The sequence below is a fragment of the Canis aureus genome, chromosome 2, assembly GCF_053574225.1.
Source record: "Canis aureus isolate CA01 chromosome 2, VMU_Caureus_v.1.0, whole genome shotgun sequence".
NCBI classification, from domain to species: domain Eukaryota; kingdom Metazoa; phylum Chordata; class Mammalia; order Carnivora; family Canidae; genus Canis; species Canis aureus.
This window is the reverse complement of record NC_135612.1, coordinates 7,493,761-7,520,043: the sequence shown is the minus strand read 5'-3', so window position 1 is coordinate 7,520,043 and position 26,283 is coordinate 7,493,761. Positions and strand designations below refer to the sequence as shown.

Below are 26,283 nucleotides of genomic sequence, written 5' to 3'. Positions count from 1 at the left end.
GGGAGCTGATACAATGCATTAAACTATTTAGGGTCTTTTCTCCAATTGTGTTTTAGCTTAGTTTTCTATGCTGTTTTGAATATGACAGAAGAAATAACAGAGAAAGAAAATAAACTGTTTGAAAGGGTGGAAATATTTCTAAGGTATGTAGTTAGCTGTTACATGATTAAGACTGTCTCCAGGCTTGATTCTTTTTTTTAAGCTTTTATTAATTTTTAAAAATTTATTTATGAGAGATACAGAGAGAGAGGCAGAGAAACGAGGAGATGGCGAAGCAGGCTCCCTGAAGGGAGCCTGATGTGGAACCTGGTCCCAGGACTCCAGGATCATGCCCCGAGCTAAAGGCAGGCGCTCAACCCCTGAGCCCCCCAGGTGTCCTTCCAGGCTTAATTCTATAAAGAAATTTAAGTGTTATCTGCTTGCTTCAAACCAAAAAGGTCTTCCTACCCTGAAACACTCCCACACTGGTGAGTAACATGGCCAGACTCCCAACAACCTGAAATTTAGTCCATTAAGTTAAAGATTTTTCTCTAGGATTCTCTGCCATTTTGATACATTTCTTTTAGGGATAACATATGAAGCCATGATTTGTCATGAGTGGTTTAGCACAGATTTGTTCATTAGATTACTGTATTAGTTTCCTGTGGCTGCTGTAACAAATTACCACAACCTGAGGGTATAAAATGGCAAAAGTTTATTCTCTTACAGTTGTAGAGGCCGGAAGTCTGAAATGGAGATTTTGGCAGGGCTCTGCTTCCTTTGGAGGCTTTATGAGAGAGTCCATGTCTTGCCATTTCTAGTTTCTGGTGGCTGACGGGGTTCCTTTGTTTGTGACTGAATCACTCTCAGTTCTGCCCACAATTGTGTGTGGTGTTGAATCTCCTGCTTCTCTCCTATAAGGACCCTAGCCATAGCCTTTAAGGCCCACCCAGGTAACCTCGTATAACCTCCCCATGTCAAGATGCTTAATTTAATCACATCTGGAACCACACTTTTCTTTATAAAATAAGATTTACAGGTTCTAGGGCCGAAGACCTAAAACCTTGGAGAAGCCATTATTCAGCTTCTATGTCGATTAAAGAGAGTCACAGTCTGATGTAAGGAAGGAAAATATAAGCAGGTACATTTTGATAGAAAACATGAGGAAGTGGTTCAAAGACCAGACCATGATCTTGGCAGTGGGTGGTTGAAACAGATTCAAGGCAGTGAACATTAGCATCATGCAAAAAAGGAAAAGAAAGATCCTGAAATGGCACGGATGATAATGATACAGCACTGATTTAGTGTTCAATGGAAGTCTGCATGCACTGTGATATCAGAAGATCTGAATTTTTGGGGAGAAGGAATTAAGGAAAGAAAAAGAAATCGCTTTGTTTTTGTCACAGTTGTTCTACAATTCCCCTGATTCCAGCAAAATGGTAGAATTATGAAGTGTGTATAGGTATTGACATGCACCTCAGAGCTAGCTACTTATAATAATATACTAAAATTTAAAAGCAGATATTTGAGGGATTTTTAATTTGGCTCTGGTTTAATAATGTATATATGGTAGCAGGTATTTCCATGCAAATTTATGATGCTAGTTACTGTTTTATTTGGGAACTCTTGCAGCTTTAATTTGCATCTGTACTTTTGTATAACATTCTAAATATGGCATATCTAACCCAATAGAACCTATTACCTTCAGTATTACAAAAGAAGCATTTAATGCACATACCAACTATATGAAAATGTGAATTATATACTATATATAACTCAGAAACATCATGCTAATGAAACTTACTTCCTTGGGCTTTCTACTTATTTATAAAGTGAAATTTTAAGAGGAGACAACTGGAAAATGACTTTGCCACTGGTGTTACCAGTTTTGAACACTTTGAAACCTGGTCATTTCATTTTTGTTGTTGTCTGTCATTCCTTTGATGACCAATTTGCCTTATTTCCTCTTAATGGTTATGATATACCAGTTATAAACCCAGCCTTCCAGTTTTCTTACCTGCTGTGCATTGAAAAAAAGATGAGGCAGGCTTCACAGCCTTATAGAGTTTGAGATAGGGTTGGTGATTTCCCACTATAGTCCTCATTTGGTTGCCAAGATATATAACATCAGAAAATATGGTATTTCCTCAGAACTTATACCTATCTTAGAATGACAAGCAGGATCTGTGTAATTTGCTTGAGTCAACATTCCAAGCATAATAATATCAGTTTTTTTTAAATTTATGAGTCAATTTATAATAAAGATATTTCTTTTTAAGCAACTGAGCAGTAAAATATGGATGATGAGATGAGATTTATATTTTTTAAATATATATATTTGTTCATGACCTTTTACCAGAAGTTTTTTTAGTAGCCTACCAACTGGTCTCTGTATCTACAATTTTCTACTTACCATGTATATCTATCATTTTGGTCTCAGACTAATGTTTCTATGTACGTATATGTCCGAAATGAAGACTTAAACATAAACATTGATGTAGTCAACAAATTATTAGGATCGTAAAGAGAATTAAAATATAGTCCTTGAAAGTGCTCTCCATTTTGACTTAGGTATATAGGAAGTGCACGTAAGTAGTTATAATACTATTTCCCTAAAATGAAAAGCATGAGAAAGATAAATATGAATTTTAAATAATTTAGAGGAGGGTGAGATTATTTCCTAATATGGGGGAAATATTAATCTGTGTAGAAAGTCCTCTTTAAGATTGAACATGATATTGTGATATTATTTGTATGCAAAGAGTTAGGAGGAAAGGAAAACATCTAAAACATTTAAACTTCATTCTCTAGATAATTTCTAATCATTGGCAGATTTTAAGTGAGAGTGTTCCACAATGTTTATTTTTTCTTTAACAAGATAATATTTTTGAAAATTTGACAAGTGGCCGCAGGGGGGAAGATATGAAAGAAAAGTGATTTAAGGAAGCTATTATAATGGTGAGTATCCGTATTAAGGGATTGTCCATGAAAATGGAGAGAAATTGGTATTTTTTGATAAGTGCAATTATTGAAACCTGGTGAATGATTATATGTGGAATGATGAAAATGAGAGCTGAAGACAAAGCAGTTTTCTAAATTGATTTGACGGATGGTGATGCCATTCTCTAACAAAAAAAAAATAGAAAAGAGAGGTTTATGACAGAGAAAGAACAGAGGAAGATCATAGAACCCTGAAAATTTAATTTTATATCCTTGCAAATGAATATTCTTTAAGTATATACATTTTTTTCACATTTTAGTTATAGAAGAGGACCTTAAGTTCTACCTTGGGATGGAGTGAAGAGGGAAGATTCCTTGTGGTTCTGCCTTAGCTTGCACATCTTGGTGAGTTAAATGAAATTTGTAGTTACCTGGACCCATCTACCTCAGGAGATACTTAACAAATACCAGTTACTATTAAAAATGCATCTTCAACAGTAGTTTTGCTCAACTCCCTAGTGTCTTATGCAGTTAACACTTCCAATCATATAGAGTTCTGGAAACAGTTTTATCCATCTTGTTATATTTACAGTGATATTTTTATTTCCCCTATAGTTTGGAGATTGGCTTCGTGGCAGCTGTTGAGCAGGCTTAACATTTAAAACACATATGGCTAAGAAATAACATATTCTGTTTGGTTCCTTTGAGTTTTGAAGGTGTAGTAGGGGAGAAGTACAGGTCTGGAGTTGAAAAGAAGCTACAGCAGGATTCTAACTTTAAAAGTCATCATAATGTTGATAGTTGAAACCATGTTAATTGATGTGTAATTGGCAAGAAAACAGAAGAAAAAGTATAGAGAATAGTGATGTGATTAAAAGCGCTTGGGGATGCTAACATTTAAGAAATGGAAAAAAGAAGAGCAACTGAAGAATGAAACTGAAAAACACTAACCCAAATTGTAGAAGAGATTAGAAAGACTGAGCAAGGGAAAACAGGAAAAGATGAACACCTCAAGGAGATGGTGGAAAACAGTGTGGGCAGGTGAAGAGAGATTTTTGGGTAGAGACACAGCAGGTCAGCAACTCTAATAATTAGGAGACCTTGGTGAGAAATTTTAGTAGACACATTAGAAGGGTTGAGAGAAGGCAAAGACTGGTAATGAATTGCTGGAAAATTCTCTTTCAAAGTTTGGAAGTGAATACAAGAAATAATGTAGATTTTTTTATAGACACAGGATTTAGAGAGTGGTCATGAAATAGTAAGATTAAATCTTGTTTATAGGATTAGAAGAAAGAATCAGAGGAGAGGGATTAATAAAGAGATAGGCTGTTGGAATAATGTCTCCAAGGAGGCAAAAAGACAGAGTATGGGAGTAATGAGGTGGAGACAAAGAACCCGAGTGGGTAGAGGAAAGGAAAAAGAAGAAAAAAAAAAAAGATTTGTTATAGAAATTAGGGAAAATCTACATCAGGAATACAGGGAGATTAATATTAAAGGAATTTGTTATCCATATCTAGGTTCTTTTAGGTAAAGTTGTTGCCAATAATTAGAGGTAGATGAGTGGTGGTGATTTTTCTACAACCTTACTTTGAAGTTATCAAGACCTAGGCCTCATATGACCATGCACATAAATAATGTATTAGTGAGCAGACACAAAAAATCATACAGAATATTTAGTGACTTCGGTGAGTTTTTAGCTTTCTGTTGTTTAAGATGTTGAATTACAATGCATGAAAGGTTCTTTGAAGTCATACATAAAAATATTCTAAAATCAGCATTTTTTAAAGTTCATATCAGACAACTAAATCCTCCAACTGTATAACTGGGTGGTACAGATATATTAGAGATTAATTCTAGGGTGTTTCTATGATCTCAGTAATTTTTTGAAAATAATTCAACATAGTTATGTGTGATATCATGTCTATAATATTTAGCTTCCATTTATTTCTAGTCAGTTTTCCTAATCCATATTCCATGAGTGATCAGCTAGTATTATGTTTCATAATAGGGAATTTCAGGAGCCTCTGCTATCTGTATTAACCTTCTGTGTTTTTTAAATTAAAAGAGCCAATGCAAGAAATTGATTTTCACTGTTGGGAATAATGCCTGTTAACAATCATTTTGAATGTTGGACTAGTATGGTAAGCGGGAATAGATAATTAGAGATATTCAAGATACGTGCACTGGGTACTCCCTATCCTCCTTGTAAAAACCCTGTGGGCTCTGGTACCCAAGGTTTGATTCCTAAATGTGTCCGTGCCACTACTGGGTTAGGAGAATTTCTGGCTCCCTGATGCCTCCTATAAAGTGTAATAGAATTCCACCCTTTGGAATGTTGTCATATATAACTCTAGGGAACATTTCATGCAAAGAGTTGATCAGAGAACATAAAAGGATAGAGAACTGGAAAGTAATATTCTTGACAGAGTAGGTGCTATAAATTGTTTGTGCCTGCTTGCTGATGAGTGATTGTTTAATAAATGTTCATATGTGTGACAGACTTTGCTTTGAGGCACATTTTCATTACAGCATTGTTGGGAAGTGGTGGTGAAATCGCTAAATCTTTGCCGGCTTCGAAGTGCACTTTTCAAAGTGTTTGCATTGGGCATGACCTGGTTAGCAGGGATCAGCTTGCTATAGAGATCATCCTTATTCTGCCAGGATTGAAACTGTCTCTGAAATATTGCAGCCGGTCCACTGTTGCACCACAATGTCTTCAGGCCACTTCGTTATTCAGCAAAGCCTCTCGTGTTAATAAGAACTAAAGGTAACTGAAGCTCTTCCTGTTTCTCCTGAAGAGACCCTGATGATGATAACCCACAGTATGTTTTTGTGTGAATTTCCAGTTGATGCAAATGAGTATACCTAGATTTTAATTTCAATGTAAATCATTAATAAATATGTAATATCATGCTGCCTACACTGAAGTATTTTCAAGTGAATTATAGATATCCTTTATTTATTTTATTTTATTTTATTTTATTTTATTTTATTTTATTTTATTTTATTTTATTTTTACTTTTTTTATGAATTATAGATATCCTAATACTCTGTCTCTTAAATCAAATGCCCATTAAGAATGTAGTCTTACTTGAATACATGAAATCTAGATAAAGCTAAGAGTCCCTAGATCCTTTCCTTTTATAGAACCACAACTAGAAGTAGACATTGTCTAGTAACGTTCTTCAAGAGGGCGATCCCACTGTCAGGAAGCATTTTGTAATACAGAATGGGGCTTTTTCAGTTGTTAAGATGAGTGTCATAATGATTGAAGAATGCTGCTACAGTGCTAAATTCCACACTGTCTAAGAAACAACATCTAAAGAATTCAAGGCGGGATCATCCCACTGACAGTGGGAGTTGCATTTCTGTTGGTGAAAACTGCCAGACTGAGCAATATCAGTTCCCTCATACTTCTATTATGTTAAGGGATTTGGTACATTGTAATTAGTGTTTCTTGTTTCTGTCTCCATTTGTCTGGAATTTGAGGGAAGTTTGTCATTGTAATCTTCGTTTGTTGAGAACTCTTAGAGTGTTTGGCAAACAGTGAGTTTTTAATAAAGGTTTTTGTCAAATAAATGGCATGAATATAGCACAAGTGACTTAGCTTTTTCTCTTGAAGAAGGAAATGCTGAACTTTGCTTCTTGAAGCCAATTTAATTATTTACAAGCAATTGGGATAAGCCTCTAGATGTATACCTTTAGATAGTTAAAGAATAAATCAGGTTGAAATTAATTTTACTAGACCTGGTAGAAATTTCCTAATTGGTATTATTCTGAATAAGTGTAGAGAAACATAATGAAGGAAAGAACTTCAATTAGAGTCAAATGTTTCTAAAGATAATCCAAAATTCTTTTTTTACATATTTGTTCCTCTAATGTTTATGTAAAACAAGTTTCAACACAAATAGGAAAGCTCAATCTCCACTTGCAGATTATAGAACAATATATTCGAGTTAATTTTTTCTGACTTTCTGGAAATGTAGGCTTCTAATCCTAATTTGTGGTCTAGTTTGTGTATGAAAACAATCATCAGTGTTAGGACATACACGGTTCTCTTACTGAGCATCATCATACCATCTAAATATATTGCATAATTCTATTAGAATATTACATTTTAATTTTGTATGTACCAATCTTTGTTCTTGGAAATATTTAATAAAATATCTAAGTTAATGTTAACCCATTAACTAAAATTCTTATAGTTCTTACCAATTTCCAACATTGGATTATAAATCACGCAGATACCTTGCTAACATTCTGAAGAAGACAAAGCCAGCCGATACCAGACTGAATTTCATTGTTTTCCTTGATTGTTTGGGATTTCTTTGTTAGTGAATGCTGTTGCGGTGAAAATTGGTTTTCTTTTCCCAGTTTTATAGAAAATGTGTTTGTGTGTATATGTGTTTGTCCTTAAAAAGAAGTTTGATTTCCATCTATAGTGTCTCAGTCAATAAAATAAAATAGAGCTGGAATTTTTTCACTGGATTTTTTTGCATGTTCATAATACTTGAAACTTTAGGCTTTCTATATTTTACCTAACCTGTAGGACTTCAGCAGATTCAGGGTTAAAGAGTTGGTTTTAGGAAATTCTCCATTAGATCATTAGTTCATTATTATAGGTTATCCAGTGGGGTGTAGGATAAAAACAGATGGGAAGGTATAGTTTTAATAGTGGTATATAGCCTGGGAGAAGTTTTGAAGGTGCGCATGGCAGTGATGAGTTGAAGCAGGCGAATGCATCATTTGAACAATGTCTCTGTAGGGCAAACATACTCATATTGGATTCAACACTCTGGCATTTGCTTGAAGATAGTATGCTTGCGACTTTCAGTTATTTCTCACTGTCACTGATGCAGGGAAGAACAGTTTCCACCTAACTTAGATTCTGAATTCTTTCCCAAATATAAGTGGTACCTACCGGAAGATGAGCTAGGAAATCATGGAGTCTCACATCCTCAATAGTATTAGACTGCGTAGCAGATGAATTGTTTCTTCTGCAAGTAACACGGTGGCAATAAAAAGAAGGTGGATTCCTTTTTTATGCAGTTATGATCTCTAGAGAGAAAGAGGGGAAAAAACCTCTAGTTGTATGTATTCTGGAAATAGGTTAAGAAAATGTCCAGTGACCTTACTGGTAATGTAGAGAATTAACAAAGAAAACACATAGACTATATTTTGTAGCACTTTTTAGACATTTCCTACAAAGCTGTCTTATATCTTGACATCATTGCAGAATCATACACCACTCTGCCATCATCACAAAGAAATTCTATTTTAGAAAACTGCTTTTCAAATTAAGTCTCTTGACCAATATCTAATATGTTCCTAATTTTATTGTTCAATAGGACTGGTTAATAAAATACTGACAAGTTTCATATATTACTGACCAAGTCTTGAACTCCAACATCCAATCAGACAATGTCTTTAACAACAGTCACAATTTGACCTGTTTGGATAATCTGAGTTAGTACTGGGGGGGGGGGGGGGGAAGTCTATAAGAGAAGAGAGAAACCAAAATCCTTGAGGGGAATGAAAATTTTATCCTTGATTTTATTTTCATTTCTCCAGGATATGGTGTGGTTCTTTTTTCTTTATTTGTAAAAGGCATACAAACCATTCAAACAGTTATGATTGATTTAATTGAAATATACATTATTGTTTGGTTGATGAGAAGGAAATATATGATTTCTTAGTGATATGGGCATGGCAATTTGGATATGGTTTTCATGTGTTAGACACCTGTTTGTAAGGAGCTGGTGAAGAGAGGCAGCCAAATCATGATCCAGGTATCAATCCTAGAATAGCTGTCAGATGCCATTGACATTGAGCTATTGAAGTGATTTGGGTTAATTAAACTGGAACTGGTATGGAAACCTTACTTGAAGGCTAAGTATGTTATTCCCAAGGGCTAGATTCATTGAATCCCATTCCTTGTTCTACCTTTAAAGGGTGATTTATTCATAATAGTACTTGATGGTGGGGTTGTTTGATTTTTAATGAGTCCAATGTATTCGTTTTGTTTCTTTTCATAATCTAATTAATATTGTCTAATTTGTTTTCCAAAGAAAAATGTGGACTCCTGATTTATGAAAACTTAACTTCCCCTGGCGTTTCAGTTACTCATATCTTAATATTTCTTTAAAAATAAATAGAATAATGTATTTCATGTTTAACTCACCAATCTATTGCTATGCTAATCATTGAAGTCCCGATTTAATTAAAATAATTTATTTTTAATATAATATATTTTTATTGAAAATTACTGTCTCCGCTACATGCAGGGACTTAGTGGCACAAATGTTTGATTTGGGCAGATTGTAACACAAAATATTAAATGTTAGGGCCTATGAATAACTTGAGAGTGCACACACAGTCTAATTAAATTTCCAAATATTTCCAACTTTGTGTTTGCCAAACAAAACACTTCTATGGAACATATTAGACTAGTGGGTTGGCACTTTTTAACACTTTATTTAGATATTTCTAAAAATAAGTTCAAAGCCTAAGTTATTCCTTTGTGTGTGTGTATGTGTATGTACATACATGTGTATTGTGTTATTATGTAGATGTAACTTTTTCAACTTAACGCAGCAGCCCATATTTTTACCAAGTTTGGGGAGTGTATGTTCACAAAATTATTGTTGCCTAGTCAGCACTACTTGATTTTGTTACTTTTCTCTTTTATATTTTGTAGCTGTATTTGAGATTATTACTTTTTCCTTTGTTTTCCACTGTTTCTATTTTTATAATAAATTCTTAAAAGTGGAATTCCGGCATCAAAAGTAATGATTGTTTTCAAAACTCTTGAAACACTTTGCCAAATTACCCTCCAGTCAGTAGTATATAAAAATGGCCAATTGGTACATCCTTGCCAAGTTCTGTGCCCTAGTTTTCTCCATCGTAGTATGAAGACAATATCACTGTATGGTAACTATATGACCACATAAGCTTGTTGTATTAAATGAGTTAGTAACCTGTAAGTATTGAGAGCCAAGCCATGTTACTATTTGAAAATATAAAAGTAAAACTTGTTTATCATTTAATATCCTATTTTATTAGTAGAAAGATGGGACACATTTTCCTATGTGTATTAGAAATTTTGTTTCTTCCTCAGTGAATTGTCTATTCATATGGTCAGCACAACTTTTTAATGGGTTTTTGCTTACTCATACTTATTTTTATGTACTCTTCATGTCATAGGGATGTTAACCCTGTATCTCAACTAAATGTTTCAAATACTTCCTTCAGGGGTTTTTTTTTTTTTTTTGTCTTTTTATATGCAAATACTTAATTTTTTTTTATTGAGTCATAATCAATCTCTTTGTGTATATTTTTCCTTGTCTTTATTTAGAGAATGTTTCAGTTTTCTGTGGCTGCTATAACATGTTACCACAAAGCAGGGGGCTTAGAATAACAGAAATGCATTCTGTTGTGGAGAGGAGGAGTCTGAATCAAGGTTGTGGCAAGTCAGTTTCTTCTAGAGTATCTGAGAGAATACATTTCCATGCTTCTCTTTTAGCTTCTTATGATCGCTAGCAATCCTTAGCTTTTTTGGCTTCTAGATTGTTTGACATCACTCCAGTCTCTGCCTCTATCCTAACATGACCTTCTTCCCAGTATGTGTAGGTATCTGTGTCAAATTTCCTTCTCCACATAAGGACACCAAACATGCTGAATGTAGGGCCTACCTTAAGCCTCCTCTTAAGTTTATTACATCTGCAAAGGCATCATTTCCAAATAAGGACACCTTCATGGGTTCTGGATAGACACAAATTTTTGCGGGACACTATTCAATACAGTGCAGGAATTAATTTCAGATTCCAAGATCACAAAAAAAAAATATTCAATCTATTTTTATCTTATTTTTTCAGTTCTTTAATTTATCTGGATCACCACTGTTTACTAGGGTCACCACTGTTTACTAGGGTAATTAGTAAAAAATTAGCAGTCATTTAGACCTTGAAATTTAGGAATGCTTCCATTTTCTTTTCTTTTTTTTTAAGATTTTATTAATTTTATTCATGAGAGACATAGAGAGGCAGAGACATAGGCAGGGGAGGAAGTAGGTTCCCGGTGGGGAGCCCAATGTGGACTCGATCATGGGACTCCAGGATCATGTCCTGAGCCAAAGGCAGATGCTCAACTACTGAACCACCCAGGCATCCCCCATTTTTTTAAGTGGCAAAATAGAAAAGTAAAATACCAAATGTACATTTAAATAAAAATTGGTAGTTTCACACACCGTGCACAGAGAAATAAGAAACATTTTTAAAGGACAATTTGATGACTCAGATTTTATCTAAGAAACACCAGGCTTGATTTCCATTATTTATTGCAAAATAAAGACTCCTCACTCTTCGAAATCTTAGAATCTGATACATAATCCTCGTCTCTCCCTGCCCCCCCCCACTAAGATTTACAGTTTTTCTTTTATTGTGGTAAAAAACATATCTTATGAGACCTATGCTCTTATATCTTTAAGTGTATGATACAGTATTATTAATGATAAGTACAGTGTTGTACAGTGGATTTCTAGAACCTTTTCGTCTTGCATGCCTAAAATGTATGATCATTAAACATCAACTCACCATCCCCCTCCTCCATCCCAGCTCTTGGCAGTCACCAAGAACTTGGCAGTTCCGTACACTCTTCACCCATTAACCCATTAGGGAATATCCCAAGTAGTTATTGCAGAGGTTTTATTGTAATAAAAATCCAGCTTGTTTCTGTACTTAACCTTTAGTCCTTTTTAATTTCTCAAGTGTTTTTAGATTCTATTGATACCTTTGACCTCAACTTGCACTACTGGCTCTAGTATTGTCTTTCTCATGGTGACTTTATAACCCCTCAAAGGCTCTTTCATTTTCCTTATCTCTTACAGGTTAGAGTTTCAGCTCTCTTTCACTCTCCTAACTTTTCCTGGGCAAGGCCCTTTTTTGTCTCTTAGGTTTAACATTGCCTACATGATAAGGGCTCATATATTTTTGTCTTTTGTGCCATAGATTTCTACTGGATACTTCCACCTTGATCTTCCAAGGTGCATCAAACTCCATAGGTACAAAATTGTTATCTTTACCTTTATCCCCATCTACTCTTTCAAAATTATTTCCACTCCCACTTAATGACATTTATATTCAGTTTTCCCAAACTAAAAACCTCCTCACATGTCTTTAGTTCTTATCGCTTACTCCTTATAGAGCTGTTGGGTTCCTTTTGGAATTTTTACCACTTATTTACCGCTTACCATTCTATTTCTCTATAATTAGTTCTCTGTTATTCTGACAGGGTGATCTTCCCAAGATCCACATTTTATAGACTTAATCATCTGCTGCAACTCTCCCTTCCCTCCAGAACTTTCTTGGCTCCATTAGCTGTGTTAGTACCATACCAGTAGGTCCAGAATCATTAGGATGACACATGAGGTCCCTTTTCAATATTTTAACTTAACCTTTAGCCTCATGTTCTTTGATTTATTATGGACTCATGCTATGCTCTGAACACACATTCTAGTTTCTACTATCAGCTATCGCCCCTCTCTTGCCACTGAACATAGTATTCCTTCTGATTATCCTGCTTGGAATTCTCTGGCAGCAAAAGTAAAGAGATGACTTCTCTACGTAATTGTATCATTTTATCCTCACTTTTTGCACAAATAATTTTAGGCTGTTTTTATATAATTAGAACTACAACGTGATTCTCTAAGAGGCTGTGAAAGCCTAAGAAGTCTGTCAATGAGTTTCCCCTGGAGATCATGCACTTGGGTACCCCTGACCTTGATTGTGCCCTGCACTTGACAGCTGAAGTCAAAGGAACTATATATAGTAAATTTGACAGAAATGCCATTGCCAAGGCATAAGCCTTGCATCCTCTCTTGAACTCTCGCTCTCCCTTGTATTCTTGGCCTACGGAAAGCCAGCTGCCATGTTATGAGGCACAGAAGGCTAGGAACTTAGAAAGAAATGCAGGAAATTAGGGAGTTTTCAGGCCTTTATTAAGTTTACAACCTCTGCTACTATTCCCCTTGTTAAGCTAACAGATAGTTGGAAGACCCTGCCACAGCAGCCCTTAACTGGCCATATCCCAAACTCAGTGAATTTCCTAATCCAAGAATTGATTCTTTAAATTCCTAATTAACACTATCTGACATTGAAGCTTCAGGGTACCACAAAAAATTCCATCAAGTGACCAACGGCCTTCTGATGCTGGTAATCAGTGAGAAGTCAGGATGTAGTGCCTTTGTCCTTCATTTTGTACTGTTCTAAAATCCTTGTATCTCACACAACATTCATTTTCCTGTCCCTGCATATACAGTGCTGTGCCAGCTTTTTATGACCAGGGGATCCCCAAAAATTGTTAATAAGCTCAAATTTTGCTTTATAGGACAAATATAAGCTAAACCAATTTTGTTTTCAGAAGTCATTCATTCTATTTCCCTCTTGTCCTTCTTTTCCCAAATTCGGGTCTTGTGAGATCACCAGCAGGCACTGCTTTGTCCAATGCTGGGTTTGATTAGCATAGATTATCTGCTGGGCATCTGTAGCCTTTCTTACTCTTTCTGTCAGCTTTCTCTTATCCAGCTTACTTGAGGTGAACAACTCTTCCTCTATTAAAAGTTTGATCTGACATGTGAAATTTGGAGGGATCCCTAAAATGCTAACCATCACTATGAACTGTAAATCAAGAGTTTGATGGTAGGCAGAAAGGGATGTTTCCCCCAGTACCCTCCCAGCACCAGCCCACCACCACCATCAAGCCAGATCTGCCACACCTGGACCAGATATCCATTTTAAAAAAATTCAAGATTTATATATTTATTCATTTTTAAATTTCAGGTTTTTTTTCATCTAAATAAAGTTGGACCAGTGCATGCTTTAGAAATCCATGATGTCACTAGAGGTGGTTTTGGTTTTTGGCTAAAAATTAAGTCTTGTCTATTTTCTCTTACTAGTAAAATGAATTAGCTCAGTCTATGTGTGTGTGTGAAAAATAATATTGTTAACTGTTTTGTTCATATAGAAAACATGTATGTTCTACTCTTTAGTTATGTAGCCAAATTACATGAAAAAGTTAGAAATTTTTGTTATATCACAATGCATTTCTATTCAGTCAATAAGGACATAAAAATCTGCAGTGAAGTACAAAAGGTAAAAAGGTAAATTGCCTTTTTTTGCATCTTAAAATCTCTGAAGAAAATTGAACTGTTCATAAATCTTAATGAGTAATACACTTTACACACACACACATACACAAATAACCAAAGAATATATAATGCTGTTAATAAAAAAAAAAAGGCCTTTGAACATTTGGTATTTGAAGTACTACTTAAATGGAGTGACATCTGAGATTTTTATCCTTGGATAATTCTTTTATCAGTTGTTTGATATAATGTAACAATTATTCATGACATGATGCAGTTGAAATGGATTCACTAGACAAATAATAACCTACGCTCTGCTTCTCCATTATAATCCATGACTTTTATATTTATCCTTCAGATGAAAAATTTATTTAGGGATGTAGAAGAGGCACAAAATGCTTTGTTGCATGGAATATAGTGTAGAGCAGCATGTAAGAAGAGGGGCAGCTAGCCTCATACCAAAATTACTCTTTTACCAGCCTCTGTTATTTACAGAGACACAGTAATGGAGTGGACGTTTTTGGTTTTGTTTTACCAATAAAGTAGAGATTAGAGACAGAATAGTATCATTTTAAATGTACCTCCTATGTGTCTTTCCTTCTTTCCATGGGCATTGTTAGATTTTCTTTCTATTCCATCTTAATAGAAAACATCATCTCTTTATAATTTCTCAAATCCTGAATTAGCACATTTTATCATGGTAGACTTGTTTTTTGCTATTTCAAACATCTGTCTATCAATTTGGAATATTTATTGTAGCACAAATTATCCAGAGTTATGTAAATAATTCAAACCAAGCCAAATCAGAATAAATACATAAACAAAAAGGTAGCAGATGAAACTATATCAGGTTATAATTTTAGCAGAAGTGTTGATTGTTAGGACTGATAATACATTAGAGAAGTATAGTAATACAAATCTAGGTTATAAGAACTGTATTTCTGTTATCTGTTTTCCAAGCCTTAGTATAATTTTTCAACTTCCTATTCTTAATTAGTAGATTGCAAATTATTCTAAATAATTAGAAATAATATGGTACAGATCACATAGTATTTATGTGAGTTCTACATGCCATAAAATGACTTTACATCTTCATTTTTAGTGTAAAAATAGGTGAAAAAGCAGACAAATTTTTTAACTACATAGTTATTTTCTCCAAGAGAACTTTATTTCTGTACTGAATGGCTAGCAAAATAAATAGAAAATATATTCACATTGTTGAAGTTATTCTTTTCAAAGTAAACTGGGAAATTTTGAACTGGATTTAGTGTACTGTTACTGCAAAGAGTTTCTTTTTCCAATTCTAAACATATATTGCCTATCACTGGCCCTATTAGTTTGCAAATGAGTATGCTGTGTTCAGTCATAAATCTAAAGGTATATTGGTTAGAAGTTGTTCAGAGCAGAAAAGAATGAAAACGTAAAGTAAATCTGATGGTGATATCCAGTGATGCAACATGGGAAAATATATAATGCTTGCTTTATTACAAAGTTTTCTTCTGTCTAGAGCTTTTATTCTGTTTGATGTCATTATGATATTCACAATAAGCTTTTTTCCTGAACTTGTTGTATGTACTGGATCTCTTCCATTTGTCCCCCCGATCTTCTTGTCCCTCAGGATGTTGATTGTATGAACTACATCAACATCATCAGCTGCTTTGCCCTCTAGCTTCTTATTTGATTTGATTAATCAGAGGACCCAGCAAGAGACGGGGGCAGAGAAAGGAGGGAGAAAACTAGATTGGGGTTATTTTCCTTTTTCTCTTCCTGAAATAGAAATGATTCGTATGCGTTTTGTTTTGTTTTGTTTTGTTTTGTTTTTCTGTTTCCCTCTACTAACGGCCATAGTTTGTGTCAGGCAATCTAACTCATAAAGCTCTAGTATTTGCCTATATGTTGTAAAGTCTTCCGTCCTTAATATCTCTTGGCATACTACGTTATCCCTTTTAGGTCTCCTTAATCCTTCCTCATGAATGAATTGTTATCTCTTCAACTCCTCGAAGCCCCCAGTTTCAATGTGCCATATGTTTCTTGCCTGAAATCTGATTTATATAGTGAGTGGGAAAATGGGTATGTGCTTCTAAAAAAGTTTATAGAGTTGATGCACTAGTAGAGTATTTGCTGCCATTATACAAACTATTTTAATATTTAATCTAAGAAATGAATTGTGAAAAATATTGCTTTTGTTCTTTGAGAATATTCAGAGTAGTCGGTTAATTATGAGGGAAACCAGAGACCCTTTATTAAAATATATTTCTTATATATGAATATACATACCCATACCCACATACATACATATATACATAAACATATACATATATACATACACATATACATATGTATTTGTGAAACTAAAATCCTGTAACTTATTAACATATCTTATTTTTATTTTATCCTTCAACTTCTCCTCCTGCAAAGCCCCTATCTGGAACCCAAAGTACAGAAAATCTTCTGTAGTCTGAGATTAATCCATCTCCTTAACTCTAAGAGCTTGTGCTCATAATACACTATTTGAGAAGAAAAATTAAACAAGAAAGAGAAATTAAGCCTATTTCTACCCTTCATGACTTCCATGTCTAGCTTCCTGTTTTCTTCCCATATATCTGCAACATCTAGCAAATTGGCATCTAGCAAATTCTCAGTAGCTGAGGCAATGATGGCTGTTAAAACCAAAAATTCAACTTCTCATTTAACACACAATGATAAAAAAATAAGAACAAAGATGATTATATAAAATCCATGCCCTTATTGTACCTAAAACATAATCCAAATTTCACATTACCTGTGGATCAAGCAAAAAAATAAACTCACAGGTGTGAACCTTTGGTAAGTGCAAGAGAAATTCCAGGAAAAAAGATGCATAGAAGAGAGAGGGCAGTCAGCAGAGTCTAAAATTAATGTCAAACCCTCATCAGTGATGAAAGATCATTTAATATGTGAAAATGGTGAAATGGAGATTCCAGGGACAAAATCTATAAGAACATGTTGGATGCTAAGAATATGCACTGAAAGAGGTGGAGGGAAGGGGAAGAGGACAGAAAGAGAAAGACACTTTTTTTTTTTAATCAACATGGTAAAAAGGGGGGGAAAAGGGGTAAAATTTAGGATATTTCTAGACAAACATTTTTTTAAAAGTTCAAAGATATCCCACTCATCTCCTATTTCTTCAGTCCTCTAAGTGAGGAACCATTCTTGATCACACAGAGAGAAGTGGGTGCTTTTGAACCAGGATCCTTATAAAACATGACAGGTTGCCAGTCCTTGCTCACAAAGATGCAGGGAATCAAACACTCCTCTTCTGTGAAAACTGTGACAAGATCCAAATAAAAAATGTGATGCTATATGTCATTCAGCTGGCAAGAATTCTGCCGAAAATCCCCCATAAACAGTGGTGAGGCAGAAGAAAACTGTAACACGACACTTGAAAGTGTATTACATATCTTAAACCAAACATTTGTGGATTTGAAAAATCATGTTGACTCAGAAATTCAAACTCTGAAATATAATGTCAAAAAAAATAAAAAACATGGAAGAAATGAAACCAACTTGGTTGAACCAAGGAAAGGAATGAAAGAACTGATAAAACCTGATCAGAAATGAATTTAAAACTACAAGCTGAACAAGGAAGAATAAATTTGAATGAAAACACGAAACATAGTGAGGATTGATACATACATAGACAGGTGAAAGAAAAAGAGGGTAAAACGAGCAAGCAAATGGGTTAAATGTGAACAACAGGTGAATCTGGGTAAAGGGTTCGTAGATGTTCTCTGTATCCTTACCCTTAGACTACTTTCTTTTAGAATTCATTAACAAGGAAGGTAAAACCTCAGAAATTAATTGATTGATTGATTAATCTTAAAAAAATAAATTCAATTAACATACATTCTTGGTTTCAGAGGTAGAGGTCAGTGATTCATCAGTCTTATATCACACCCAGTGCTCATCACATCAGGTGCTGTCCATCCCTCAGTTACCCCATCGCCCTTCTCCTTCCCCTCCAGCAACCCTGTTTGTTTCCTGTGATTAAGAATCTCTTGTGGTTTGTCTCCCTCTCTAATTTTGTCTTATTTTATTTTTCCTCCCTTCTATGCTATTCTGTTTTGTTTCTTAAATTCCACATACGAGTGAGATCATATAATTGTCTTTCTCTGATTAATTTATTTTGCTTAGCCTACTACCCGTTAGTTCCATCCACATCATTGCAAATAAGCCTCAGAAAATTTAAATCATAACAAATTTTAGTTCCTAGAACAACGTTTAGGTCTTGACTATCATCTTTTAAAATACCTTTAACCATGCACAACTTCTGTTAATAATTTTCTTCCACATCGCTAATTAATAATCTTTCATAGGATATATGTTTTGAAGACAGTCACTGATACTTGAATTTAAAAATATTTCCATTCTCCCTTGTGAATTATCTACTCATACATTTATTCCATTTGACTGCTGGATTAACTTGAGTATTTATCACTGATTTGTAAATACTTTCAGTATATCAAAAATGCTTTTAAGAAGAAAAAATGGAAAAGATGATGGAATAAAAGCAGGATAAAAAAAGAAAGAAGTCAAATGCTATAAGATAAAATTTAAAGTCAGTGAAGGATCAGAATGGAATATAGGGCAATAAGAAATCACAATAAAATTTTTAAAATTTGAAAATAAATAAATTTAGTTCCCAGTTCAAAATACTAAGAAAACAGTAAATGGAAAAAAAGAAAAATTAAGAAATATATACAAACAGAAATTGGGATAGAAAATGGAGCTAGGACTGTTTAATACATTCATATCTCAACTATTACTAATTTGAAAAAAGTTTAAAAAATAAACTAGGTGTTAATTTAATAAAGACCAACATGATGAAAACACAAATACACAAAATTTGTAAGGAGAAGGAAAAAATAACCATTGAAACAGAAGGAAAAATATCACAAGTGTCTGATAGTATTAGTGACTATTAAAAATGTTATTTGTATATATATTATTAGATTCCTTAATATGCTTTATCTTAAGGGGCACATTACTAAAATTGGTATTTATTGCCTGGAGATGGTAACTTAAACCTAACATACACATATTCAAATAGAAAATATAAGTTGATATTTAAATTTGATTTTAATATTACTGGTAGGAATAATTAATATTATTCATTAGTTATTACTATTAATAGAGTATATATATGCATATATGATGTTTTACTTGTTTTTGCTTTAATTACATATATGTACCTTGGAAGGAATGGCTTTCAAATTAGATTTATGTTATGGTTTGCTTTCATCTGTGATGTGAAGTTAAAAATGTAGCAAACATTTAGAATAATTCAATATGCAATATTTTTGTTGCATCGAGATCTTAAATATGAAATATACTTCAAGAAAATCTCCCCTTCTATAAGATTAACACATCACTCTGTAATTCAGATATTGATTGATATCTATTATTTACTGTTAAAGAGTAGCTGATTGTTGCTTTTTTGATTGATTTAAGAATTTTAAGAATTTTGCAGTGGAGGGATCCTTGGGTGGCTCAGCGGTGTAGCACCTGCCTTCAGCCCAGGGTGTGACCCTGGGGTCCTGGGATGTGATCCCACGTTGGGCTCCCTGCATGGAGCCTGCTTCTCCCTCTGCCTGTGTCTCTGCCTCTCTCTCTCTCTCTCTCTGTATCTCTCATGAATAAATAAATGAAATATTTTTTAAAAATGTGTAATGGAGAATATGTCTAAAAAAATGGACTATGGAAATTTAGAGAAGTCCAGGACATTAATCCTAAAATCAACCTGAATGAATTTCTCCTCCACAGTTATTAACAAAACTAAATTCACAAAATTACAGACATTACATATTTGGCTTTTCAAATTTTCCTTTTTCTTTCTTTCTTTTAAGAATGCAGAAAAGCGGGATCCCTGGGTGGCGCAGCGGTTTGGCGCCTGCCTTTGGCCCAGGGCGCGATCCTGGAGACCCGGGATCGAATCCCACATCGGGCTCCCGGTGCATGGAGCCTGCTTCTCCCTCTGCCTGTGTCTCTGCCTCTCTCTCTCTCTCTCTCTGTGACTATCATAAATAAATAAAAAATAAAAATTAAAAAAAAAAAGAATGCAGAAAAGCCGATATAACAAATGAAGTGGCTTGAGGAAAATACAATTTATGTCCTCTGGTGACTGGCTAAGTGGTTAAGGGTTGGTGATTGTTTCTGCCAGGAATAGCATTCTGACTCCAGGGAGGCTCATCTTGCTGTTACCATTTTTTAGGAGGCAAGAAAAGGCGAACAGATATGGAGGGAAAGGCAGTTCCTTCTTAGGACATTGATCCCATTATTTCCACTTATTACACCTCAGAGCCTAGTCCTATGGTCACACCTAGCTGCAAGGGTAGTTGTATTTCTAAAATACTAAGTGGAGAACACATCTTGAAGTATTTGTCTTCTCTTCCACGGGATTGAGTATCTGCTTTTAAGTGATTACAATATCTGGTGACTGATTACTTATTGTGAAACGAAAATTAAATAGTACAGCAATCTCAGAAATAGATCACTCTTGTTTATGATTAGGGGCATCAGCGGATTTTTAAAAATGTAGTAATGATATTGTGTATGTCGAAACAGTTTTGGTTACCCCTCTTCATCTTGACTTTAGCCAACTGATTTCACAATATTAAAAATAAAATTATTCGCAGTGTTCTGCTAGTTCATGATCATGACATATTCTAAATGTCAATAAAATGATAATGTTACTCTGTACTGAGGTAACCTGCTTAGTCTGCTTTGAATAGAAGTTGGTGTCTTGATTACACCTCGCTCTGAGGGTTGATAGATAATACTGTTTTCATTGTAAACTTTTTTTGTACCAAGAATGAGCAATGGGAGTTCAGTGACCAAGAAGAAAATCGCAAATAGATTCAGATAAATGAAAAATATTGCTAAATTAGGTTAAAGGTGTATCTCCATAATCCCGGCACAAGCAGCAAAACCTTATTCTCAACTTGCTGTTTGATTCACAGTCTGGTGAGAGTGCCTTTTTCAGCTCTAATGTAAAAAAATATTTAGAAGATTTTTAAATTGTATGCAATACACTGTTACAGTACCTTGTAGATCCAGTGCAAATTAAGCTTGCTTGGGCATATAGTTTTTGAAAATCCTTTCTACTTGTCTATATAACTTTATGATTTCTCTTTCAGTCCTTTAAACTTAAAGGTTTAAGGGGACAAAATTACTTTGCCTTGAACCTGCAAGTGACAACTTCTAGCAGATAGGGTACCCATCAATGTCACTGATGTCTTTTAAAAGAGTGAAAATGTTGACCTGTGTTCCTATGAATGTTCCTCCAGCCATCCAGCTTCGTGTGAAGAAAATCTATTTTCAACCTATATATTACTTCTGATAAAACAGCAAACCTCCAGGGCTCTGAGAGGTTTAGTTGATCAAAATGGTTTTTTAAAGATGTTCCTGAGGAGGGACCATTTGGATCATCTGTCTTGATAACATCTGTTACCCATTTCTAATTTGATTCTTCATGTTCTCTCACATTTTGGTATGTCTAAGGGAAAAATACACATTTCAAATTGTAGTTTGTTGTCCATGTTCTAATATAAAGGTGCAGCCTTATTAAGAAATTGCATCTACATAAATTTAAAAAAAAAACCTAAAGCAAATTCTAGTTCTTTTTAGTTCTTTTGCTAGATACCTATTTTAGTGATTTACTTAACACGTAGTAAGGATTTTGCCACCAGGAAAACATCTACAAAATAAAAAAATGGAAATGTGGGCAGTAAAAAATGTTCTAAACCTCTTGCTATAAATTTATATACCAATGAGTAATAGTAATATTGTATGAAACAGACTTATGAATTCCCAAGTAATTTTTCAATTCTTAAGGAACACTTTTCCCATTAATGTAACTGTTTTATTTTGCTCTGTTGAATTTGAGAGCAGAATCACTTTTGCTACTTAGTAATTAAAAGATAAAATCTGTTATAATATGTCATTATAGATCATTGCCAAATAAAAAGCGAGCACCAGATGGTGTGCTTTATGTTAAGCTACAGTGAACATGCATTAGGACTTTTTTTTCTCTCCTAGGAAAATTGCAATTTATTTTAGAGAGATCCTTTATACTATGGAAGCATAGAGCAAGAAGCTGTTTTTGCTAGCATGGAATCCATAAAAAGTTTGGTATCATCTCTGGTTTAATGCTCTGTGATGGGTTCCCTTATGAAACAATATCATGCTTCATTTATTTTCCCAGCTTTCTGTTCCTCACCTTCCTCCTCCTCCTCCTCTTTATCATATGGACAATTGATGAGAGACAACTGAGGCTAAATCATAGGAAGTCTAATTGTCTATCAGTTGTTAATAAAAACAGTTTTTAGATCTAACAAATTCTTTATTTGCCCTTCTTTTATTGGCATTCTGACTGTCAACATTCTGAGAGAAAAGATTCCCCATCCTCCATCCCTGATAGGGATGTAGTTTTAAAATTTTGCCCCTTCCTGTACTCTCATTGATCTCCATGCTGTTTCTGAAGACTTCGAGCCATATACTAAGGACTTTCTCATCACTATATCTTAAGTTTTTATCTTAAGTGTTCTTCCTTTTTTTTGTCCCCTGCTGTCCTGCTCTCCTGACCTCCTTTCTGTTTCTCAAACAGGACCAGCTGTTCCCCATGTTAGGGTTTTCAAAAATGTTATTTCCCTCAGCTTTCTTTCCTCCTCCTTAAGCAGTGCTGCTCCTGCTTACTTTGTGATTTCACTCTAAATATCAGGGAGGCCACACCCTCATCCCATTTCTGGTCTTGACTTAGAAACTTGCTCCCTTAATTTATGTGAGTCAGACATTTATAGTCTGGTAAATTGTCTGTCTTCCTCATTATATTTAAGATCCAGAATAATACAGACTATGCAAGTTTTAGTAACTAATATATATTAACATATAAATTATTTAAAGAATAAGTACTATAAATAACTGAGATAAAAGACGTAGGGAAATAATAACTATCTAACATACTGTCAAACTTTTTATGAACTCCGTATTTAATTATCGATAGAAAAACTACAACTACTTTGGAAATAATTCAAGTTGAATTGGATTCTCTTCCCCTCTCTCCCAAGTCCTTGGCTATTAACAGATGTATATAGCAGACGTATATAGGAAGAGTTACGGTTTTTTACATTTATAGAAATGTTTCATCTGGCGAGAACTGATTAACTTAATGTGATTTAGTGAGTCATTGTTCACTCTTTACCAAAAGCTGAGTGAAGTAAGTATGTAATATTTATCAGAATGGACTTAGATTAAAGATGTTACCAAAATAGAAAAGATTTTTATTTTCTTTTCAAGATGTTCTAAAAGCTCAAATAGCTATGTAAGTAGCGACTATTTTGTAAGTAGGAAAAAAGCAGCTTTAGCACCTCTGAGATTTTTGAGATGGACATCATTAGGAAATTAAAGAAAATAATCTAGTAAGATAAAATTGTATCTTCCTTTCTCTTACTTGAAATATCATCTTCATTTCTTTTTTGGACCTAGCTCTCTAGCCTTTAGCCTAAATAAATAAACAAAATTGAATGATTATAAGGGAAATGTTAAAAAGAATTTAAAGAAACAGAGTGTTTAGATATACTTTAGTTTCACTTTGACAGTTGCATTAGTCTCCTAGGACTGCCCTAACAAAATACCTCAGAACGTGTGGCTTAAACAACAGAAATTTATTTTCGCACAGTTCTGTATGCTAGAAGTCCAGCGCGCAGGGTTGGTTTCTTGTGAGGCCTTTCTTTTTGACTTGCAGGTGATCACCTTCTCGACGTGTGCTTCTTGGGCTTTTCTCTGTGCAAGTGCACTTCTGGTGTCTCTTCCTCTTCTTACATGGACTATTGGACTAGGATCCCACTGACTTCACAATATTAAAAATAAAATAAATAAATAAAACCTTAGCTTTTTTGTTTGGTATTTTCTAGATGACTTAATTTAACCTTAGTTATCTCCTTGATGGTCCTGTGTCCACATACAGTCACATTAGGGGCTAGGGCTTCCACATGTGGATTCTGTGGGGTCACATTTCAGTCCATAACAGGACCATTTACACACTTTATTTTCCAATAATTCATTCAAAAAATATGAGATACTACTTACCAATCACAAAATGAACATGTAAGGGTGACATCTCAGAGACTCATTTACTCATAAAGTCCCCAAGCCTACTAGTCTAGTAACTGAAACTTAGGACAATAAAATCCAGAAGTGTGATGTATAAAGAATATGAGGACTGATGTGAAGTCTTTTTATACATCCACTGTTTCAGAGTTCAGGTGAATAATAATCTCCACTGGTTCTCCTTTAGAAAGGTATTCCTTCTTCAAATAAGTTTGTTGAAAGCTGCATACAAATGTTCTTTGTGAATATTCACAATGCTGTGTGCTCTAAGAAATGCATAAAGTTGGCAGAAAGATTCATATAAACCTAGGTTACTTTTTTCACTTCTTGTTAAGATACGTGAATTGCAGAGATATTTCTGCATAAAATGCACTCAAAAAAAAAAAATCCCAAACTTAAAGTACCGTTGCTCTGAAGCACAGTAAACAGATAGGGATCTGTCACATTAAATGTTAATCTACTTGCTGACTTACCTGTGCTATATGAAAGTATGCGTCTACTTCCTGCCTGTTTTTTGTATTGTGGCTATTTTAGAGCTATTGTCTGTGGGGAATTTTAACTGTGCAAACCTTTCTATAACTCCACTTTAAAAAGTAGAATAAAAAAGGAAAGTTTAATGCTGTAGAATGAATAGAAGTGTCAGAATGGAGATTCACTATTTATTGTGAATTATCTTGCCTTTATTGGCTGCAGTCAAGCTTTTGAGGTTAAAAAAGCAGTTTTCCGAGATTGACCGAGTATGCTTCATTTGTACATAAACACGCTCAAGAACCATAACGATATTAGAGGTTTCAGAGTGTTGTATACATTGAACAAATGCACACATTGTATCCGAAGATATTATTTATTCAACATTTGTCATGCATTCCAATAAGTAAAAATCACATGTGCATAGAAAGCACTTCCCTTGGAATCAACAGTCAGAGATTCTTGTCTTCTTCTGAGAAGAGACTTGGCAAGAGAAAAGAGTATCTGAAGCGTTCAATGCCATTCAAGTTCAGATACTGAATAAACTTGCTGTCAGTCAAAAGTCAGATACATTAGAAAAAAAAAAAACCAGCTTGTAAGTAAACATCAATTCAGTTAGGCTGGAAAAAAAAAATGAAAAGCCAAATAAGCACAATGGACTAACTCAGGGGCAGCTACAGAATGCTCCAGGTCCTACTCTGTCTCAGAGATCAGAGAATAGGGTTTGATGGAGAAGTAGAAGAGTATTTTCTGTTCTTTGACCCTGCTATCCCTAGATGGAATGCCTTTATGCTAACTTTGGGGGCAAAAAATAAATAAATAAAACAGTTTTTTTGTTTGGTATTTTCTAGATGACTTAGATCTTTGGATGGTACAGAGATTACATGTTCTTTTACTTTCATTATACATGTTCTAACACCTGGACTTATTGCAATACTTTCAATGGATAATACAATAAAAATTGATAAAATGTAAAAAAAATCATTAATGTATTTTTAATAATGGAAAGCTAATTTTAATGTTAGATGTAAAGCAGAATTCACTGTTTAATAATTTTGTGTAATTAACCATTTGAATTTCCTCCATTTAAAGAGATTTTTTTTTTTTTAGATAGTGAATTGTACATTAAGTAAAACCATATATGGAGATGGAAAAGAGAGACAATATTTTTAACCCACATTAAATACTTTGAGTAGCATAGCGAAAAGTTATTGAGCACTATATTATTTTTTCAGTTGCATGTTGCTGTTTTAGCTCTGAAAAGGAAAAGATCCGAAGGATAAATATGAAAGAATTCTTGTTCATTCCATGACAATTATATGAATAGCCCCCCTAGGACTGAGAAATAAGTGTGTGAAGACCTGGCATCCTAGTTTTAGTAGTTAATTTGTAAACATTAATTATTTAATTATGTTTTTCAAGTTTAATAGTTAACTTGTAAATGTTATTTTATTCTTTTTATGAAATGATTACACTTTATTAGACTTTCCTTTGTGTGAATTGCAATGAAAACATTGAAATCATTATCATGTAATTTATTTCTCTAGGGTATACTATCCAGAGCATCCCTATATTTTGTAATATAAAAGCAATTAAACCCTATTTTTTAA

At 34.2% G+C, this 26,283-nt stretch overlaps 1 long non-coding RNA gene across 1 annotated transcript in view; it reads left to right on the top strand.

Annotated features, from left to right (window-relative positions):
• Window positions 1-3,238: 3,238 nt before the first annotated feature.
• The window catches only part of LOC144290074 (uncharacterized), a 129,974-nt gene continuing 106,929 nt past the window's right edge, over window positions 3,239-26,283 (top strand). The window contains exon 1 of the long non-coding RNA XR_013357929.1: window positions 3,239-3,324. This is a non-coding gene — a long non-coding RNA (uncharacterized LOC144290074). The remainder of the gene's footprint in view (window positions 3,325-26,283) is intronic.